Genomic DNA, 20,214 nt, shown 5'->3' on the forward strand with positions numbered 1-20,214 from the left:
TTAAAGAAATCAGGAAAGTGGAAGGCACAACTTCCCTCCACAGAGGTTGAGATGGAGTCTGAAGACCCTGAGCGCTCGTGGATTGCTGTGATGAATAATTAACCAGAGGGAAATCGGGATCCTTTAATGAAAGCAGCCTGTTACATCACTGCTGTGGAACGATACTCAATCATTTACTTATCAACTTATACCCGTATTTGCACATTTCCACAGAGACATAAAACTCGGCTGAGGGAAAGCCTGTAAGCATCATACTGTATTATATGCATTCAAACACTTCATTATTTGCCTAGAAACAAATGTACATTCTGTACATTACTCTGTGAGTCCATTAGTAACTCCTCAGTTTTCAGTGTAATGAGTGCTACAAGACACTAGCACCAATCTGACTGTTTCAATCATCATGAAACAGTAAACATTATATTAAATGCCACCGGCCTCATATTATATGTACCAAGGACATCCAGGAATAATGGTGTTGAAGGATTGCCAGTATCAGGAATGTAGGAGGAGAATGAGGAGTGCTTAGGTCACAATAATAGCTACTAAAGAGTATAAGAAAACTGTTCAAAAGAAAAAGTGATAAGCCCTCGCATACATTGAGATACAAGGGATTAAGGCATACAATTACACAATAGGAGGAATTGAATTGGGTATATAAGAAAGCACTTTTTTAAAATATAAGTCAGTGTGTTTTCCGTTGAAACAGCCCTTGGTTTGCTGTAATGTGTTTTATGTTTAGTTAACCTATTATTGTATTACACTCTAGAATAACTTCAACGACGTCCCCATCGGTGCTAACGTTAGCCGGCTAGAAGGACTATTCTAAAACTTCCTAGTGAAAAATTGGAAATGACAGGTTAAGTAGCTACTATCTCAGTGGCATTAAAACAAAATACCACAGGTAGATCTCAAAAGGTTCTTGAGCACATGCAGTTTGGCCTCCTAGAGAGAGACAGTGCCATTTTTCTTGTGTGTTTTTTAAATAAATAGATACACTTCTGTTTAAGCAAAGTCTCCCCTGTTCACCTACTGCCTTTCTAAAGTTAGAACAAGGCCTGTCTTTAAGGTCTTTATTTTTCTCATACTAGCTGCAGCACCTTTTTTCACCCTCTGTCAGAAACCAGAGCCCAGTCTGCTCTGATTGGTTGGCTGGCCGACTCCGTTTTGATTGGTCGATCGCTCAGACGTCCCGCCCCTTAGCCTCTAACGTACAATGTGTTGGAGTGCTAGCCAATAGAAGTGTGACTGTTACATTATAATGTCGCTTTGTTAAGGAAGTGGGAAAGGACCCAAGAGCATTTTCAAATATGATTTTTCTAAATTAGCTTGTTTTTAGAAAAAACTCTACAAGGATTGGGACAATAGTACATTTCCCTATCTGCTCTAGTCGTCTCCCCTATCAATTCTCACCTCGTGCATGCTTCCATCTATCTCTCCCCCCATCCATCTGGGTCTCACGGAGCAGTAATAAAACATAATATCAGGGAGTCATGTCATGTTGCAGGCTTATCGCGTATCCTTATTTCCACAGATGAGATGATGCTTTGTCATTAACAAGGTTGCCTGGAGCTGCCTACGCACCGCGTCACCTTCAATCTGAAGACAAGTCTTAATTCTAAAACAGGGGGAAATAAAAAATAAAAAATCCCACCCAGCCTTTTTATGATGAAATATTCCATATCTGCCTCTTGTTCTGTTTCCACAGTCTCTACTATTAAAATGTTTATTCCGAGAGATGACATTTCAAAGGTTTTTGCACTCACAGCTGCATTTGAAGCAGATGCTTTTTTCACTAATTAACGCCGGTGAAGACGGTCTGACGTTCACTCACCAAGAGCAACAGAAACATAAGCTCCCTCTATTTCCCGTACTCACAGAACGAGAGAGCAAGCCATTGGCGCTGAGCATCTATCTGCTCCCCCTCTCACTAATTGGCTAATCCCGAATGTTTGGACCATGAAGAGTCATGGAGAAGGCCAGTAACAGACTGACAGGCAGGGAAGAGATGACGGGGGAAGGCAAGAGGTAAAAGAGAACATGAGGGGGACATTGGGACCAATTTGAAGCCTTTTTCCATCATTAACTGATAGTTAGGGCGGGTCATTAGCTGACTCTGTCTTGTATGTGCGGGGCTCATGGTGCAGGAGGAGAAACACCTGCTGAAGGTGGCAGATGGCAGGGTAGAGAGCCCAGAAAGAGACGTCAATAAAGGGAAATGGGAGATGATTCAGCTCCTGCCCTATATTCTAAACGAGGGGAGGGATGTAGAGTTTAACCTATCTGCCAAGAACCATTCTGATAGCCTTAGTTTAGTTCTTTCAAAGTCAGTGCTAGATGTCTTTTGCAATTTAAGCCAAGCCTATAAATGTTTATTTGCATGTGAAATGTGAAATATGAACCTAAAATACAATTGGTTTCACTTTGTCATTCAGACAGACGTCTCGATCTTGTTTGACACTCCATCTTAAATGATTACTAATGGTGTGTTCACACATGTCAAGTTTTTGCAAATAACGTGACCCAAACTGAATATAAGTCGCATAAACTAACCAAATATCAATGTGAGAAATTCTGTAGTGCAAAAGTGTTGAGATTCATCTGACAAAGATAGAAACTGTGTATTTCTTCTCTGCTCGCCAACTGCTTCAAAAATAAATGTATGTATGATAGGACAATGATATGGTCAAGGTTTGGTTAGATTTAGCGCGTCAAGACTTCGAAGTGGATGGAAAAGATTATGGGGTGGGGTAGGGTTAGGGCTATTGTTACAGTTTTAAAAAAATCTGGTTTGAGTTGAAATGACTACATTCTTGAGGTTAAAAGAACCCAAAACCGATTCTGTGGTTCTTCAATGTCACCCAACTGTTTTACTTGAATACAGATAGACAGTTGTAACTGTCCCGTTTGGACTTGTTGCCTGAAACGCCACCATTGGACTCCTTTGTTAACTTCTGTCACATATTGACATCACTATGCAATACTTGCACTTCTATTGGCTAGCATTCCAACACAAGGCACTTCATAAGGGGCTAAAGGGCGGGACATCTCTAAACAGTTGACCAATCACAACAGAGCCGGCCAGTTAATCAATCTGAGCAGACTGGGCTCTGATTTCAGACGGAGGGTGAAAAGAGGTGCTGCAGCACAGGCAGTATGAGAAAAATAAACTTTAAAAAAACAATTAAAGTATGTAAACATGTCACAGTAGAGGCACAAAATACATAAATAAACTTAAAAAATGGCATAATAAGTCCTCTTCAAGAAAGTCTCTAAAAACAAAAGCAACTCCAAAGTTCCATAAACAAAAGGAAATCCATACAAAATACAAGCAGTCACAATTCATTGTGTAAGCTGACACCAGCTCTTGGTTAAATGTTTCATTTGGTTGTTGGCAGTCAACACTAACTGTCCTGTGTTTTTTGGTAACAACCTCACTAGAATATCCGAGAGGAGTAAACAGATCCTTCTGTCAGTGTGGACATGTCCCGACCTTTTGGTGACTCCATGCTTCATTAACCTTCCTCCCGGTCAGAGCAGACGCATGTTGCCGGCCTGCCCATTAGACCTGTTTAGCCTCATTGCACGACTGTGCTTCCCACTCTTTTCAATTCTATGTCTGCATGTTGGCCAAAAAACTAAGCACGTGCCAGTTTGACGAGAAGCGTCCAGGATGCAACAGAGCGCGGCAGCTTGCCAAGCGTCAGCCAAGAAAAGCAAAAGCACAGGAGGGATTTAGTCAAGTGCTCATTTAAATATGAGCGAGCAACAGACTGTGGAATTTGAATGAGATTACAGAGGGAGAAGGGGTAGGATGAATTTCAATTTGAGAGCATTACATGTATTCTCTCTCTGCCTCGACCCCCCCTTCCCCCTTCCTCCCAAAGGTGAGATAATGACTCCCAACAATGAGCAGGAGGGAGGAAGTTGGCAGCGCCGTCGCCACATAGCGAAGCCCAGCAGTTATTATGGCACGGCGTGTCCTCCCCTCCTATTTATCTGTGTACACACAAACACGTGCACACACACTGGCAAACACGACTGCACACACACACACACACACACACACACACACACACACACACACACACACACACACACACACACACACACACACACACACATCTGATTTAACAGAGCATCTCACCAGTAGCTCCACTGCAGTGGTACGCATTGCACCTCCAAGACCTCTTCAGATCATAACCCCCTCTTATCATTTATATTGTGTGTGTGTGTTTGCGTGTGTGGGGGGGGTTGTTAACTCAGCTTCAAAGACAGCAGCAGGTTGAAGGAACACACTGAAGGAGGGAGAAAGAGGCAGATGGAGAAAAAACAGCGAGTGAAGGGAAAAAAAGAGCAAGGAGAGTGAGTGAGGAGGGTGGGAGGAGAGAGGGAGGAGAGAGGAAGAGTAGGGGAGGGTTTTTTCTACAGCGCTGGAGAGACATAAGTTTCATCTCTGCGCTGCACACACCCACACCCAGGACAGAAGACTGCATACATAGCCTACAGGTGAGAAAACTCTTATTTTTGCAAGCTGTAATTTAATGCTGACATTCAGGTTCATGAAGGTGAACACATCGTGAGGGGGGTGAACTTGACGCTCAAGTTGTGAGTGTGAAGGCACGCAGCGTAAAACCCCGGGGCATCAGTGGGGGTTTTGCGGTGTCCTGAGGGAGGGACGAATGTCAACAGAAGAGAAAGAGTCCGGGACGTGTTGTGTCCATCCCAATGTAAGAGTGTCATTCTCCGGATGAACAAAAAAATGGGGTGTAAGTGATGCTGTAATATTAATGAATGCTTAAGTGATGCGTGCTGCTGGTGGAAAAAAAGCGTGTGTGTTCAGCAGTCGTGCCGCGTCTGAGCAGAGTGCATTATTTATTCGCACTGATCTCCAGAAACAGCGATACTTCAACTGAGGGAGGAATGTATATATCATGTGTGAGTATCATGTGTGATAGCTAGAGTGATATTATGTGCTGTGCAAAAGGACAACCTGCATATTTTAACATCTTGCAGCACATGCATGGATATCATGTGCTTTATTTATTTCTCATTAAATGAGCCCTGTAGCAGTGGGGGGTTGTTAATACCACGGAGGTGACGAGATCTCTCTTATCTCTGGATGGCTTCCCCACACTGAGGAGGTGACTCCTTTTGTCTGCAGACACAGTATCTTAATCCAGATCGGTGGCACACAGATGCCGCAGGCAACAGATTCATCCTCTGACTCGAGGTGTGTGCACAGATTACACATTTGGAAACAGGCCTACGCTTGTGTTATTTGCAGCATCTGTGCGTCTGCGTGACTGTGTCCAGCCGCTTCTCCCCTGTTTTATCCAAAACTGAGGGCGTCTCCTGATGTAGAGAAAGCAAACAAAGAAAGCAGCAGATAAAAGATACTCTGACCTATATCATCATACTAACACACTCTTACACACTATAATGCTGAGTTAAGTAAAGGAATGCTCTACTTATACATGTAAACCCCCCCCTAAAGGTTTGGGAGACGGTTCTGTAAAGTTTGGAGCTCGCTGCTTTGGGGAATATTGCAGCTTGGATATACAGTTTGAATTGGTGAAGATAATTCTCAATCCACTCCTGCAGTGTGGCCCACTTCTACGGAGCCCCCTAGGAGACATGGAGAAGAAAACAAATAATAATTTGAACAAAACAAAAAAAATGTTTTTGCGAGATCTCGCAATACTTTTCATTTAGTACTTCCTGGTCAGTTCGGCTGCTATACGGCAACACAGAAACCACAACAATGGAGTGGTTCATCGATTTTACTTTGAGCTTGGCCTTAAATATAAAGATATAACATCAGTGCTTGGCAATAGGCACGGGTTTCACACATACTGTATATATAAAGGGTTTCACATAAGTGAAGACACCTCCAGAGAACACTCAGAGCGAGGGGACATGCACGTTCCTCTGAGCTGAGTTATTGACAGATTCGAATTTCGCGGATCAATAACTCATGAACATAACGTTGTAAAAATACAAACAACATGACTTTACAATCATAGCAAGGTAGACAACGAGCTACAGAGTCGTTTTTATCAGAACAGTTCGATACGCGCCGTCATCCGAGCTAAACATCAAGAATTGGTCACAATCTGCAGCTGGAGGAGGGAGAGGAGTGCTTATGGACCGTCTACAAACTACAACGGGGTTTTGCGAGATCTCGCAAAAGTATTGCGAGATCTCGCAAAGGGGTTTTGCGATATCTCGCAAAGGTTTTGCGAGATCTCGCAAAACATTTTATTTTTTTTAAAGAATTTTTTTTTTTTTCTCCATGTCCCCTAGGGGGCTCCGTACACTTCTGTGCTCCATTTTTTGGCTTTGTCTAAATAAATATACTTCATGTATCACTAGTACATTTGTTGTTGATGAGCAAAATACAGCTGAAATAGAAGCCCTGGTTTATTCCTGGGGTGTCAAATACGTTAAAAAATGCACAGCCTTCAGTGACTGATCACAAGGCACTCTTAAAGATATCATACAGTGACGTGCGGTGAGGTTCATGGCTGGTGAGGCACTGACTCTTTCAGAGTCAGATTTACAAATATTATATTTTGACCTTAATCGAAATATTCGGTTATTTTCAAAAGCTTTTTTAGTCTGATGCTTCGATTCATTTTAAACACACCGTTCAACAAAAGGATACCCAAAATCTAAATATTGGATTGTTCTTTCTTAGTAAGATCCCATGTTCATTACAATTGGGGTCTTACCTTGACTTGAAGATGAAGTCCATGCTATCCTTCTGGACAACAATCTCTATTACTTTTTTGTAAAAGTCCTCCTTATCTTCCTCTAGTTTCAAAAGTCTAGTTTGTTGTTTGCGTCTACCGTCTCTGCGTAGAATAACAGTAGCAACAAGAACCTGTGGGCTCACGTGCGCCCCCTTCAGTGCGGCAGAGGTTATGGCTGCCTCTCCTGGTGCTTTTTTCATTGCCGTTGTATGATGAGACCAGCGAGCCTAAATATCATATATACGTGAAATAAGTTATTTAGAGACTATGGATGGCGAGGATAAATGTAATAAAGGGATCTACAAACATTACATTGGTGACCTACAGTGAGATGGGCCCGCTTTCCAGCCAGTTTCTGTGGGGCAGTGGCGAGCCGTGACTTTTATACCTAGGCCCTAGGAAGAAGAGTTATTACGTCACAACGTATACTTCAGCGGAATATCAAAACAGTGGTCCGAGGTGCAAAACGCATCAATGACAGCGACCCTCGACCACACAAAACAACACCATTTATATAAACACCTATCATGACAGGGCGCCCACCACAGCCAAGTAACAATTACAAATGAATTAAGTCGGCACGGCGGCCCACATTGAAAATGACTTAGGCCTACCTTTGATGATAAATCACTGAAACACAAAGTCCATCCTCCTGTCCTTTTGGATGAAGCACTTGCGGGTCATTCAGCTGATCCTTTGCCACTCCAGTTTATCATTGTAACTCAATCTTGAAAATGACTCGGTTAATAATTTCGCAACGATGTCATCACTATCACTGAAGTGAGCCATCATGAACGAACTTATGCTAATTATAAATCTATCGATCATAAATCTATCGATTAGATTTATGATTAGAAAATAATAAAAGTAGGATAGACATGTGGATATTATCCGACTGAACAAAACGTGCATTTATCTAACAGGTTCGTTTTCCACAGACCTTATTTCGAGCTATTTTCCAAAATCCTATGGAGAAATCCCACTGCTTTCTGTCGAGGGAATCCGAGCGCAGCTTACTTCCGGGTTTTAGGACGCGTCACTGCACCACTTGCATAGACCTCACAGCGGGCGGAACTTGTCAAAAAGTCCGCGAAAATAAAGCCCGCCCATTTAGTGGGAAGATATGATTGGTCAATTGTACTGTAATTTGACATTACTCTCTCATTGAGTTACGCCCCGTCTACACTACAGGCATCGAAACTTTCAACGCTTCGCCCATTCATTTGACTGGGGTGACGTAGAAGATTTTGAATCTTCGCCGAACTGCATTGTGGGGAGCATGGCATGGCTTTGCAAGCATCATGAGCATCAAAAGTTGAGCAATGTTCAACTTTTGATGCTCCCGATGCTTTCGAAGCTAGCATCAGCCAATCAAATCCCGTTTATGCAAATCCCGCCAGTACAAGCGCTAGCCAATCAAACCGCGTGCAAGCTGGGAGAGCCAGTTCATTTCCTCATATTCCAAACGAGAAATTACGGTAGCAAATCACCCGGTTCTTTACGACCACAACTATTTACCGGGATACAAACCGGAGGAACCAGGCATGGAGGGAGGTGGCAGAGACAGTGGGTGAAACTGGTAAGTTTTCGCCTGTTTGGGGAGTTTATATCCAGTTTACTTCGTTTTAACATTGCTATTGCTTTGTATGCCGGGGGCGGGCGGGAGATTCCTGATTGGTTGTTGGTCGCCTTGGGCGCGAGAAATCGCCAAGCCTCAGACACGCCCAGCTTCAAGATTTTTTGATGCCTGTAGTGTAGACGGGCCGTTACTGTAGCTGGCCCTCTGTGAATGTAGAGAGGGACCAACAAGCCCTCCCGTCTTCACAGTAACTCGCAGAGACGGCATTTAACCCTTCACATTCCAACAGAAACTGAACAGGCAGATTCGAAGGATTTATTTCTTTGGAAATATTATTTGAAATACAATTAAATCAAGTTATTTTTGGTAAAACTAATGAAAAATGTAACAAATAAATATAAAAAAAGAAAATTTAAAAAATGTTTTTTTTTTAATGTTTTAAAATATTATTTTTTAGAATATCTTAGGCCCTCACAGAGGGCTTAGAGAGCCCTGACGGCTCGCCACTGCTGTGGGGTGACGCATTCTGAGGTGAGGCAGATCTCATCTGTGCCTCACGTTACCCCACAGTAACTGGCTTGAGCGCGCTAACAAAATAAGTGCCCGCGTTAAATTAGTGCCCGCGCTCCAGCCAGTTACTGTGGGCTTACGAGAGGCAAAGCTCGTCCCTGCCAAACTTCTCATCGCTACCCGTAGTTGTAGCGGAGCTCTGCAAATTTGCTGATTTTGACTATAAAAAGCGATTGGAATCATACATAAATCACACTTACAACACAGATCAGTGGAGACATTTTATTATTATTACTATTTAGTTTTTCTTTAGTTGTTTTCCCATTACATTGGAGTATGACAGGTGAGGCTCTGCCTCCCCTGACTGCACGTCGCTGATATCATATCATGCTTTTTGGGGTTTTCCCTATCCTGTAGTGTGTTAAATAGTGTTGGTGCATGTAAATGTTCTGCAAAGGCTAAAATCCCGAAGGCTTTCAGGTGATAACTATATAAAACCATCTGCTGCATCAGAAGACACCTAGAGCCAGTTCTCCGGAAGTCATGAGATGTGGTATAAATAGTCAGGTATGGATGTAATGGATGATTCAAACGAACAGGACTTTGACCCATGAGATCTCAGTTTGCATCCCGTGTGAAATCATAAATCATCCATCCATCCATCCATCCATCTTCTCCCGCTTATCCGTGGTCGGGTCGCGGGGGTAGCAGTTCCAGCAGAGAGCCCCAAACTTTCTTTTCCCTGGCGACATCAACCAGCTCTGACTGGGGGATCCCAAGGCGCTCCCAGGCCAGCGAAGAGATATAATCCCTCCACCTGGTCCTAGGTCTACCCCTTGGTCTCTTCCCAGCTGGACGTGCCTGGAACACCTCCCTAGGGAGGCGCCCAGGTGGCATCCTAACTAGGTGCCCGAACCACCTCAACTGGCTTCTTTCGACGCGAAGGAGGAGCGGCTCAACTCCGAGTCCCTCCCTGATGACCGAACTTCTCACCTTATCTCTAAGGGAGACACCAGCCACCCGGCGGAGGAAACCCATCTCGGCCGCTTGTATCCGCGATCTCGTTCTTTCGGTCATGACCCATCCTTCATGACCATAGGTGAGGGTAGGAACGAAAATGGCCCGGTAGACAGAGAGCTTTGCCTTCCGGCTCAGCTCCCTTTTCGTCACAACGGTGCGGTAAAGCGACTGCAATACCGCTCCCGCTGCTCCGATTCTCCGGCCCATCTCACGCTCCATTGATCCCTCACTCGAGAACAAGACCCCGAGATACTTGAACTCCTTCACTTGGGGTAAGGACTCATTCCCTACTTGGAGTGGACAGTCCATCGGTTTCCTGCTGAGAACCATGGCCTCAGATTTGGAGGTGCTGATCCTCATCCCAGCCGCTTCACACTCGGTTGCGAACCGATCCAGTGAGTGCTGAAGGTCGCAGACCGATGAAGCCATCAGAACCACATCATCTGCAAAAAGCAGTGGTGCAATCCTTAGTCCACCGAACTGCAGACCCCCCCCCCCACGACTACGCCTCGAAATCCGATCCATGTATATTACAAACAGGATTGGTGACAAAGCGCAGCCCTGGCGGAGGCCAACCCTCACCGGAAATGGGTCCGACTTACTGCCGAGGACCCGGACACAGCTCTCGCTTTGGGAGTACAGAGATTGGATGGCCCTGAGTAGAGACCCCCTCACCCCATACTCCCGCAGCACCTCCCACAGTAACTCCCTGGGAACCCGGTCATACGCCTTCTCCAAGTCTACAAAACACATGTAGACCGGATAAGCGTACTCCCAGGCCCCCTCCAGGATCCTTGCGAGAGTAAAAAGCTGATCCGTCGTTCCACGACCAGGACGGAATCCGCATTGTTCCTCCTCAATCTGAGGTTCGACAATCGGCCTGACCCTCCTTTCGAGTACCTTGGAGTAAACTTTCCCGGGGAGGCTGAGTAGTGTGATGCCTCTGTAATTGGCACACACCCTCTGATCCCCCTTTTTGAAAAGGGGGACCACCACCCCGGTCTGCCACTCCTTCGGTACCGTTTCCGACTTCCACGCAACGTTGATGAGACGTGTCAACCATGACAGTCCCTCAACACCCAGAGCCTTCAGCATTTCCGGGCGGATCTCATCCACCCCCGGGGCTTTGCCACTGTGGAGTTGTTTGACGACCTCAGTGACCTCCCCCCGGGAGATTGGCGTTGATCCCCCGTCATACTCCAGCTCTGCCTCTAACATAGAGGGCGGAGTTGTCGGGTTCAGGAGTTCCTCAAAGTGTTCCTTCCAACGTCCCAACACTCCATCAGTTGAGGTCAACAACGTCCCATCCTTACTGTACACAGCTTGGATGGTCCCCTGCTTCCCCCTCCTGAGGTGTCGGACAGTTTTCCAGAACAACTTTGGTGCCGCCCGAAAGTCCTTCTCCATGTCTTCTCCGAACTTCTCCCACACCCGCTGCTTTGCCTCGGCCACGGGTGAGGCTGCTGCCCTTCGGGCCTGTCGGTACCTTGCAACTGCTTCGGGAGTCCCCCGGGATAACAAATCCCTGAAGGCCTCCTTCTTCAGTCGGACGGCTTCCCTGACCACCGGTGTCCACCAGGAGGTTCGAGGGTTACCGCCCCTTGAGGCACCTAAGACCTTGAGACCACAGCTCCCCACCGCGGCTTCGGCAATAGAGGCTTTGAACACCGACCACTCTGGTTCAATGTCCCCAACCTCCACAGGAATGCCCGAAAAGCTCCGCCGGAGGTGTGAGTTGAAGGCCTCCTGAACTTGGGCCTCCTCCAGACGTTCCCAGTTCACCCGAACTACACGTTTGGGCTTACCAGGTCTATCCAGAGGCTTCCCCCGCCACTCGACCCAACTCACCACCAGATGGTGATCAGTTGACAACTCCGCCCCTCTCTTTACCCGAGTGTCCAAAACATACGGCCTCAGGTCCGATGATACGATAACGAAATCGATCATGGACCTTCTGCCTAGGGTGCTCTGGTACCACGTACACTTATGAGTATCCTTATGTTCGAACATGGTGTTTGTTATGGCCAATCCATGACTAGCACAGAAGTCCAGTAACAAACCACCACTCCGGTTCAGATCAGGGGGGCCGTTCCCTATCCCTAAATCGTTCCCTAAATCATAAATCATAAATTATAGAATTATTTTAGGTTGCATAACACATTTTTAAAACCTAAATCAGAGGCTCGAAAGCAATGGCGCAAAGCAACAAAGACAATCTGGGGAAAGCATAGAAACAGGTGCATGAGGAAGTGGAAGTACTGTATGTCTGGAGGGGAAATGTGACTTATTTAGGTTGAAGGAAACTCTCTTGACACATCTCTTTTCCTGCATCCGACAAAGGAATACCAACTCAATACACTACATAACAATTCCTTAGTATGATGAAACAGTTTGCAGAATGTGGATAAAGCACTACACTGCCTTTCCTCATGCCACTGCCACCTTGCACGAGCTTATAAAAAAGACAGGGCGGTGACTCTGCTCAGATACTCAGGAACACACATCCTCTTATTGGGAAAACAGTTAACCTTATTTTATCCAAGTCTGGGCTCTCCATGTCTCTCTTGAATGCTAAAGCTTTTCAGAAACCCTGTAAATTGGTCGAAAGAGAATTTACAGGGCTTAGTCACTTAAGGTAACTATTATAGTACCAAATCAAAAGGAATTAAAAAGCATCATGTTTCAGGCGGAAAATCTGGTTTCACTCTGTTCTCCAACACCCCTATATATGCCTAACAATCCCCAGTTTTCTTTCTTTAACAAATGCACAACAATGCACCCTAAATGTAGATGTCACTGACAGATGATCTGACAACAAGATTATTTACAAAAAGGACTGCAGGGATCTCAGTTCATTAAAGGTCCTGGACAGGATGTACTCCAGTGCACACCAGCACTTATCTGTTGCCATTCCTACATAAATTGCAGCATTCACCAAAGAAAAAGGAAATCATTATGACTGCTGTATCTTCTAATTATGCCGTAACATAATTATGCAATCCTTATCTTATTCTTATTACTAAGAAATGTATCTTGTAATTACCAGGGGGTGGTATGGGGTGCGTAATTACAACATAGCATAACAAATGTATTTCCATGGTTATAGCAATGCCATAGTAACCACAATATTTTAAAAGAGATGGTTCAGGGAGGGTAATACAGAATTATTTCCACCTGAGTCTAGCCCCCTGGTTTTCTGAACAAGATTCAGGAGTGAGGCAGGAGCAACAAATTACACGAACGACCTTCTATAACTCAGCAGAGGATAGCGGTGGTTTTATATGAAATTCCTCTAAACTGCAGAATGAATTGCTGTTGTAAAGAGTTTTGCAGAAAAAGTATTTAAACACAACATTTTTTTCTTAACCACAGGTAATAAATGCAGAATATATGCTGTCGCAGATTATTTAAAAAGAGTTAGGAGGACATATCACAAATTGTAAACTGTCTCGCGTCCATCAAGTCCACACACATTGCTGTTCCTGTTGTATTGACGAAGCTGGTGCTGTAACAGTACAACTGGCAGTATGTTCCAAATAAAACTGATGTGGGCTATTGGCAAAGGTTGTTTAGCTGCTGTTGAATACACCTCTGCAAACAACAACCAGAATACTCAAAGCATATGGATAGCTGTTTCCTCCGACTATGCCAGTCTTCGAAAATTCAACTTGCATCCCACACAAAAAAAACAAAGTGCCTCAAATCATGTGAGATTATTGACTTACTGCAGGTGAGTGTTTTGTGAGCACAACAGTGTGAACACATAGTCAGCTGTGATGTGAAAGCCAAATTATTTCCAAGCATTCACTTAGGATTCTAGGATTACTGTTGGGATAAAGCCAGACCATAAGCCCTGAGCGGAGAGACATGACAGTTGAAGACATATTTGAGTTATACAGGGAGTCATTGTGTGATAAACCCTGTTGTTGCACTGATCTGTCTCCTGAGACATCCTGAAATAATAGCACTCACTGCTCATTGCTTTAAACAAAACCCTATGTCCCAAAACGTTATGATCACTTTAACATCTCTCCAGTCCCATAAATACAAATCCTTCATGGGAATCTTCTCCTCCATACGTTTTAACGCGCCATTGTCCTGTGATGCATTTGCTAGTTAGAGAGTGACAAAGCTCAATAAAGTCGGAATTAAAGGTGGGGTAGGTAAGTTTCAGAAACCGGCTCGAGATACACTTTGTGTTATATTCCATGGAATGCTCTTAACATCCCGATAGCAATGAATATCTGAAGTGCTTTGACAAAAAATCCATAGAAAAAATGTCATCTGTGGAAGCCGTAGTACTGTGAAAAGCACGACCAATCATTTTAGCCGGCCCGGCTGTGTATTTTCAAATTCTAGCACACCCGAGCTGGTTTCTCCAAAATTACCTATACCCACCTTTAAGAGTCCTTTGTTAATTTTTTTCCCCCGCTCAGTTAAAGAGACAGTGGGTTGGATGTGGCAGCATTAAGTGGTTGCAGATTGCCATCAACTAGAACCCCTTCTGCTAAACCCTAATTTTACAATTCAGGTAGCTGAGGCCATCCTTACCATAACCATCATTTGACCATGGTTGCCTTCAGGTAAAAATGTATATGGCCCTCTCTAGAGCCACAGTTTGATTAGCCCTTCCTGAGATACTGTAGGAACATGGTGGACTATATGTAAGTGTCACACTTGCAATCCTTTATGTACATCAGAGTTTTCACTCTAGCGTTGGCATCATTGGTCTATGTGCCAATCCTCCACTGAGATATTTTAACAACCCACAGATGGATTGGCATGTTATGTTGAACAAATATTCATGGTCCTCACAAAATAAATTCTACTGATCGTGGTGATCCCATTACTTTATGTGCCACAAGCAGGTTAAAACATTTTGGATTATAGTGACATGTCTCGACGATTATCTGAGGGATCACCATCACGCATTTCAATAGACATTCGTGGTGCCCAGAGGATGAATACCATCATCATCCTAAGGTAAAAGATTCAGTCTGTCCTGTATTTTATGACCACATTCCTGCTAAACAAACACCCTTTATATCATCCTTAACAATAGGTTACTTAATGTAAAGTTCTAATAAGCAAATGATAGCATGCTAGGACTCAAAACTGAGATGGTAAACATAAGCATGCTTCTGTAGTATTCTGCAAATGAGATTCAGATAGTGACACTAGCTTCAGTACACCGGTCAATTAATGAATACCTGGAGTTAACTGAAACAGTGGAGGAGATAATATATGAGCGAGCGATAAAACCAGATTGTTTTCAAGCACTGAATGGATTAACTATGAATAAGTGTTGCTTCTCTTAAGTATGGTTCAATGCAATATGTGTCTGAAAGTAAAATGGCAGCTCTAAAAAAGCAGCTCTTTGATACTAAGGAACTGACACCAAAACCGTTGATGTTTCAGATCGTAGATATTGAGCCGGCTGTCCTGGAAAATATAACATATTCACAATCCAGAACCAGACAATAAAAACAGACCATGATAACTTGCCAATAGATTGTTTGTACATTTTGTAATGGGATTTTTCATATAATTTACTCACATTTTAATTAACCGGCTCAATAAATGATGACATTTGTTTGCTAAGTCCTCATAATGATACACACACAGTGAGCCCAGTCTGCTGCCTCGCTCCTGTCTCGTCTGTCACCATCATCAATGTTTCCTGGCAAGACACCTGCAGGATGCCGCTACCGCTGTTACTTTTCTCTTTCTTTTTATATTTCTGTGTCTCTGTAGTGTACACGCTGAATTGACAGTTTTGAGAAAGCAAGTCTTCCCGCTCCAGGTTTTCATTGTACTCAGGCTGTGGCAGGAGAAAGAAGACATTTACAGGACGGATTAGAGTCCATAGAAATGGATCTTCCTCTGTTTGCTTCGGATGACAAGCCTGGCTTACACCTCGAGAAGCTTTCATTTTTTATTCCTTCTTTCTGTCCTTCATCCATGCCATCCATCCGGTCCCCAGGCTGGTCCCGTGGCTACAGTCGAGCAGGCATGCTGACAGCACAGTGACAAGTGTTGAAGATGAGAGAGAAGGGGGAGGGAAGGAGGAGGAGGGGGACTAATGAAGGACAGCAGCAGCAGCCGGGGTCTGTCACTGCACCTCCAGATAACAGCCCCCCCGACTCTCTTTGATATTGTGTCCCAGGTGACCAGGGCACTCCATCTCCAGCTTGTAACATTGAGGTTGTGGATGGGGTGCTTATTAGACACTCTTTTTTTCTTTACCCTTTGTGCAGTTGTAAAGGGAGGAGGTGTCAGGCCTGGCAAGGATACACAAATCCAAAAGCAGAGCTGAGAGAAGATCCAATAATGAGAAAGGATGGCAGAGTAATACTGTTTATTGCGGGTCTGCAAATAATACATTTCACTGTGCACAATGCAGGATAGTTAGCATGAGGCGTGGCAGGAGGCTACAGAGAAACTCCCTCTGGGGGGGTCTTTGGGATTTGAGCCTTTGAAGACCATTTACATGCACACACACACACATATAGAACACACTACAGGAAAGAGAAAACCCCAAATAGCATAATAGGAGCCCTTTGAATTCAGACGTATGTTAAATGAATAGATTTGACAAGAGAATCATTCAAACGTTTTAATTCTCGCAAAAGCCAGAGAAATTCATGTTTTCATATTTAAAATGTCCAAAAACTACAGATATTTGAATATGTCTGAAATAGATTTTATATATTTACACATTTTATTTTATCCAAGGCAAAACCAATGAAAATCACTTTTGTGATAAAACAGTATACAAACTGCAATGCAATGTTTAAATAGAGACAGAATATAATTGGAGGGATGGACCCCTCTTTAATGGTCACACATGCAGAGCACACAGTGACATGTGTTCTCTGCATTTAACCCACCCTAGTACTCGGAGCAGAATAACATTTCACATTATATTTCATATTAAATTGTACACCATATCAAGATATTGATCCCCATTAACAAACAGTAGAGTCATGTGGCATTGCTGAGGAGGTTACCTAACAACAATATGTAGTTTAAAACATCTAAGAAGCCTCATGAACTGTTTCGTTTCGTTAGAGACAGCAACGTGCAGATCATTTTAATTTGATTATTTATAGCTCCAGGATATACAGCTGCAAAAACAGTTCGGTTTTCCTGACACGCTCGAGCCACGGGGTGAATGTAAAGCAGTGTGTTAAAAATAAATCAAAAGCTATACTTTAGCGAGGCATAATGGCTTTCATGGTCTAACTTCCCCTCAGCAAGAAACAGAGCTTGTGATCAAGTGACTTTGTCTAATACTGAAAACATCAATATGTCCCTCCATTTTCCTGATTATCTTGGCAGCTGTTGTTGCTGCCGCTCAGCGGGTTGGCAGGTTGTCCAAGCAAGACACTCAACCTCAAATTGATCCCAACGGTAGCTCTGTGCAATCTGAGTGTGTGACTGAGGTGCTAGACGAATGCGGTCCATATTATATCGGCAACCCTTGTACCGATCTACTTGAAGCGTGTTACTCGTGGGAGTTCAGAGCCACGTGTTAAAAGGGGGAGACGGCGGCATTAACGTAACTTCCCTGCCGGATTCGAACCTGGGACTTACGCATGGGAACTGAGTCTTAACACATGGGCCCTAATAAATGGACCTGTTCAAACGTCAGTGTCGTCTTCCAAACGGCATCTAGCATTTCTGATTGTAACACATTACAGAGGAAAACATCATTGTCACAGCAGACAAAGTGTCCTGATTGTTGGCTGGTGTAGGGTCACTAATGGTGTCTGCACGTGTGTTCCCTAGAGCCGTGCGATGTGTGAACAGATTACTCTTTTAGTCAGTAAAGAAAACCAATGAATCCTTCATGTTTCTAGTTTGTCCCAGTTGCTTTTATGACAACGTTATCCTTTGTAGAACTCATATCATGGTTTCAAAAACGATGGCCGTGTGAAGTAAAAAGCAATACATATTTATATACTAGAGCAAAAAAAAAGGCAGTTTAGTTCAGACTCAGTTCTGCTGCCCATAAACTTCACACTGCTTTCAGCCTTTGTCTGCACACAGTGGGATTGATTTGAAAAGACATTGCAATCTTTGCTCCATCAACACAAGATGATTTTGTATCGTCCTAGTGATTTCAGGATTGGTTCATAACACTAAGCACTTCTACATGGTACATTTCCATATTTTCTTTCAGCCAGAAGTGGGATCTTTTGTATCCACCTTCCCTCAGAAGCCTGAACTTTGCTTTGGCCCACCCAGCAGGTAGGAGGCCGACTGAGGCGGCTTCAGAACATGAGTCACGCAGCGGCCCTGCAGGCTCCGTGGAGAACAGAGCCGCAGTATTGATCATTATACAAAGCTTTAGGGGCTGGGATTTTGTCTGTAGGAACATGTTGCTTTATTCATATATTTGGGTTTTGCATCCAATTGAAAGTATGAAGTGAAATAAAGCTGTAGTTTGTGCTTTCTCTGATCAGCCCGGCAGGTTTCTGAGTTTTTCAATCAGTGGCTCGCCCCGCTGAGAGAAGCAGGTAACACATATTGATTTTTTTTCTTTTTTAAACTGGCGAAGCGCGATAGATGTGAAAGGCCTCTGAAGTTTGCCGGGGGAATTATATCGACTATTATACCAACCTCTGGTATATGATGACGGTTTATGTGTATTATTGCAAAGTGGCAGGCAGCGCTTTGAATGAGTCTTTTGTAATATCTCCAAACATCTTATTGTATATGAGAGCCAATATTTGTATGCACTTTATAAAGAGATGTATTTGTTCCATATGTTTTGGCTGTCATCCCTATCAGTAACATTGCTTTCATCAAATGTATTTTCAATCAAATAAGCTGTTTGACGATTAGAAAGGTAGAATTAAGAGAAATTGTTCAATTATTAACAAATAAGCGACCTTGTGGTTCGACTTTGATCCACCATAGTTGCAATAGGGGGTAATTGCAGGCTTTTGGTTGTGCTCAATTTCTATTTAGCCTAAAAATAAAAAGAGTTTAGGTACGCAACAACTGGCTATGCTATTGGTTCCTTTACAACCAAGTTGGCCTGAGTTAGTATATTATATGGATCATGAAAACCCTGTTTAAAACTATGAAAAACAATACTTAAGTTATTCAAACAATAGACAGAACATTACTGTGCATGTTTCTAACTCATTTAAATAACCTGCCAGAAGGAATATGCATTAGTATATTTCTAGCGTTTGGAAATACAACAGCACCATCACTTTTTCTGCACCAATGTTATGATCGAGGGAGAACATCCTCATCCATTGTAGCATAACCTCTTGTTGTTACTGCTGCGGTCACAATAGTTTCCATTTCACAGTATAACATGAATCAGGGTCAGGCAAAAAATTGCTGAAATGCATCATGGGAAAAGTACATAATCACACGTGTATGCGTAGGTGTGGCTGAGAGGATAACGGATAGGGACAAGGTTAAAGTAGAACACACTGTGCAGTGTATTTTATTTGGTACTGTAGTCCAGAAAATGTGATTTGCAATGCAACGATGACTGAGGTTGCAGTGCAACATTTTTAGTACAAGTCTGTTAAACCAAGTAGAAACAGAAGCCCGTTTTTATACTTTAGAAACCTGCTGTCACAGCAAACAGCTGCATATTAACATATCTAGTAGAGCACAATATGAGCATATAATTCAGATCTCAGTCTACCTGATGAAAAAGTATTAAGTACTATAAGTTAAGACTGTTCAGCCAGTACGGACGTGAACACAAGCTGAAAGTCAGCATTTCAACCTCGCAACTCTGAAACATCACTGCCCTAATACTTTCTGACAACATGGTGTTCTGAGAAACAAAATGTGCATACTTCATCACAAAACAGTTTGACAAAGATAGAGGGCATATTTAGATTGTATCTGCATGAGCATCCTTGTTCTTGGCATTACAAAGAAGGAGGGATGGAAAACCATAAATAATCACAACGTTTCCATGGCCTGCAGCATTTAATGTTTCTTATTCATTTGGTTTGGCGAACTGCTTTTAACAAAGTGTCAGAGGCAGTGATTATTTCCTCATCAGGATCAAGCTTCTCTCCTCTCAAGCCAAAGATTTGGAGCTGTTCCCACTGTTTAGCATCTTCGAGGCTTTCAAGGCTGCATGCTGAAATTCTAACAGAAGTAATTTTCAAAGGCGCTTTTATATTTTAGATAGCAGTGGGAGAGGAGAAGGCTGCAGCCCCCACCACTCCCCCCTTTTGTTGTTGGGAGACGGGGGTGGCAGGCCTTGAGCTGGAGCGTCACAATAGATGTTTGTCTGAACTCATAAAGCAAAAGATGTTTCATCTTTTGTGTGTGGGTAAACATGTATGCCTTTAGTACATGCCT

At 43.5% G+C, this 20,214-nt stretch overlaps 1 protein-coding gene across 1 annotated transcript in view; it reads left to right on the forward strand.

Annotated features, from left to right (window-relative positions):
- The first annotated feature begins 4,415 nt into the window (after nucleotides 1-4,415).
- Nucleotides 4,416-20,214, forward strand: part of c1qtnf4 (C1q and TNF related 4) — a 41,562-nt gene continuing 25,763 nt past the window's right edge. The window contains exon 1 of the mRNA XM_034077694.2: nucleotides 4,416-4,509. The gene's annotated coding sequence lies outside the window, so the exon portion shown is untranslated. The remainder of the gene's footprint in view (nucleotides 4,510-20,214) is intronic.

The sequence above is a fragment of the Pseudochaenichthys georgianus genome, chromosome 3, assembly GCF_902827115.2.
Source record: "Pseudochaenichthys georgianus chromosome 3, fPseGeo1.2, whole genome shotgun sequence".
NCBI classification, from domain to species: Eukaryota; Metazoa; Chordata; class Actinopteri; order Perciformes; family Channichthyidae; genus Pseudochaenichthys; species Pseudochaenichthys georgianus.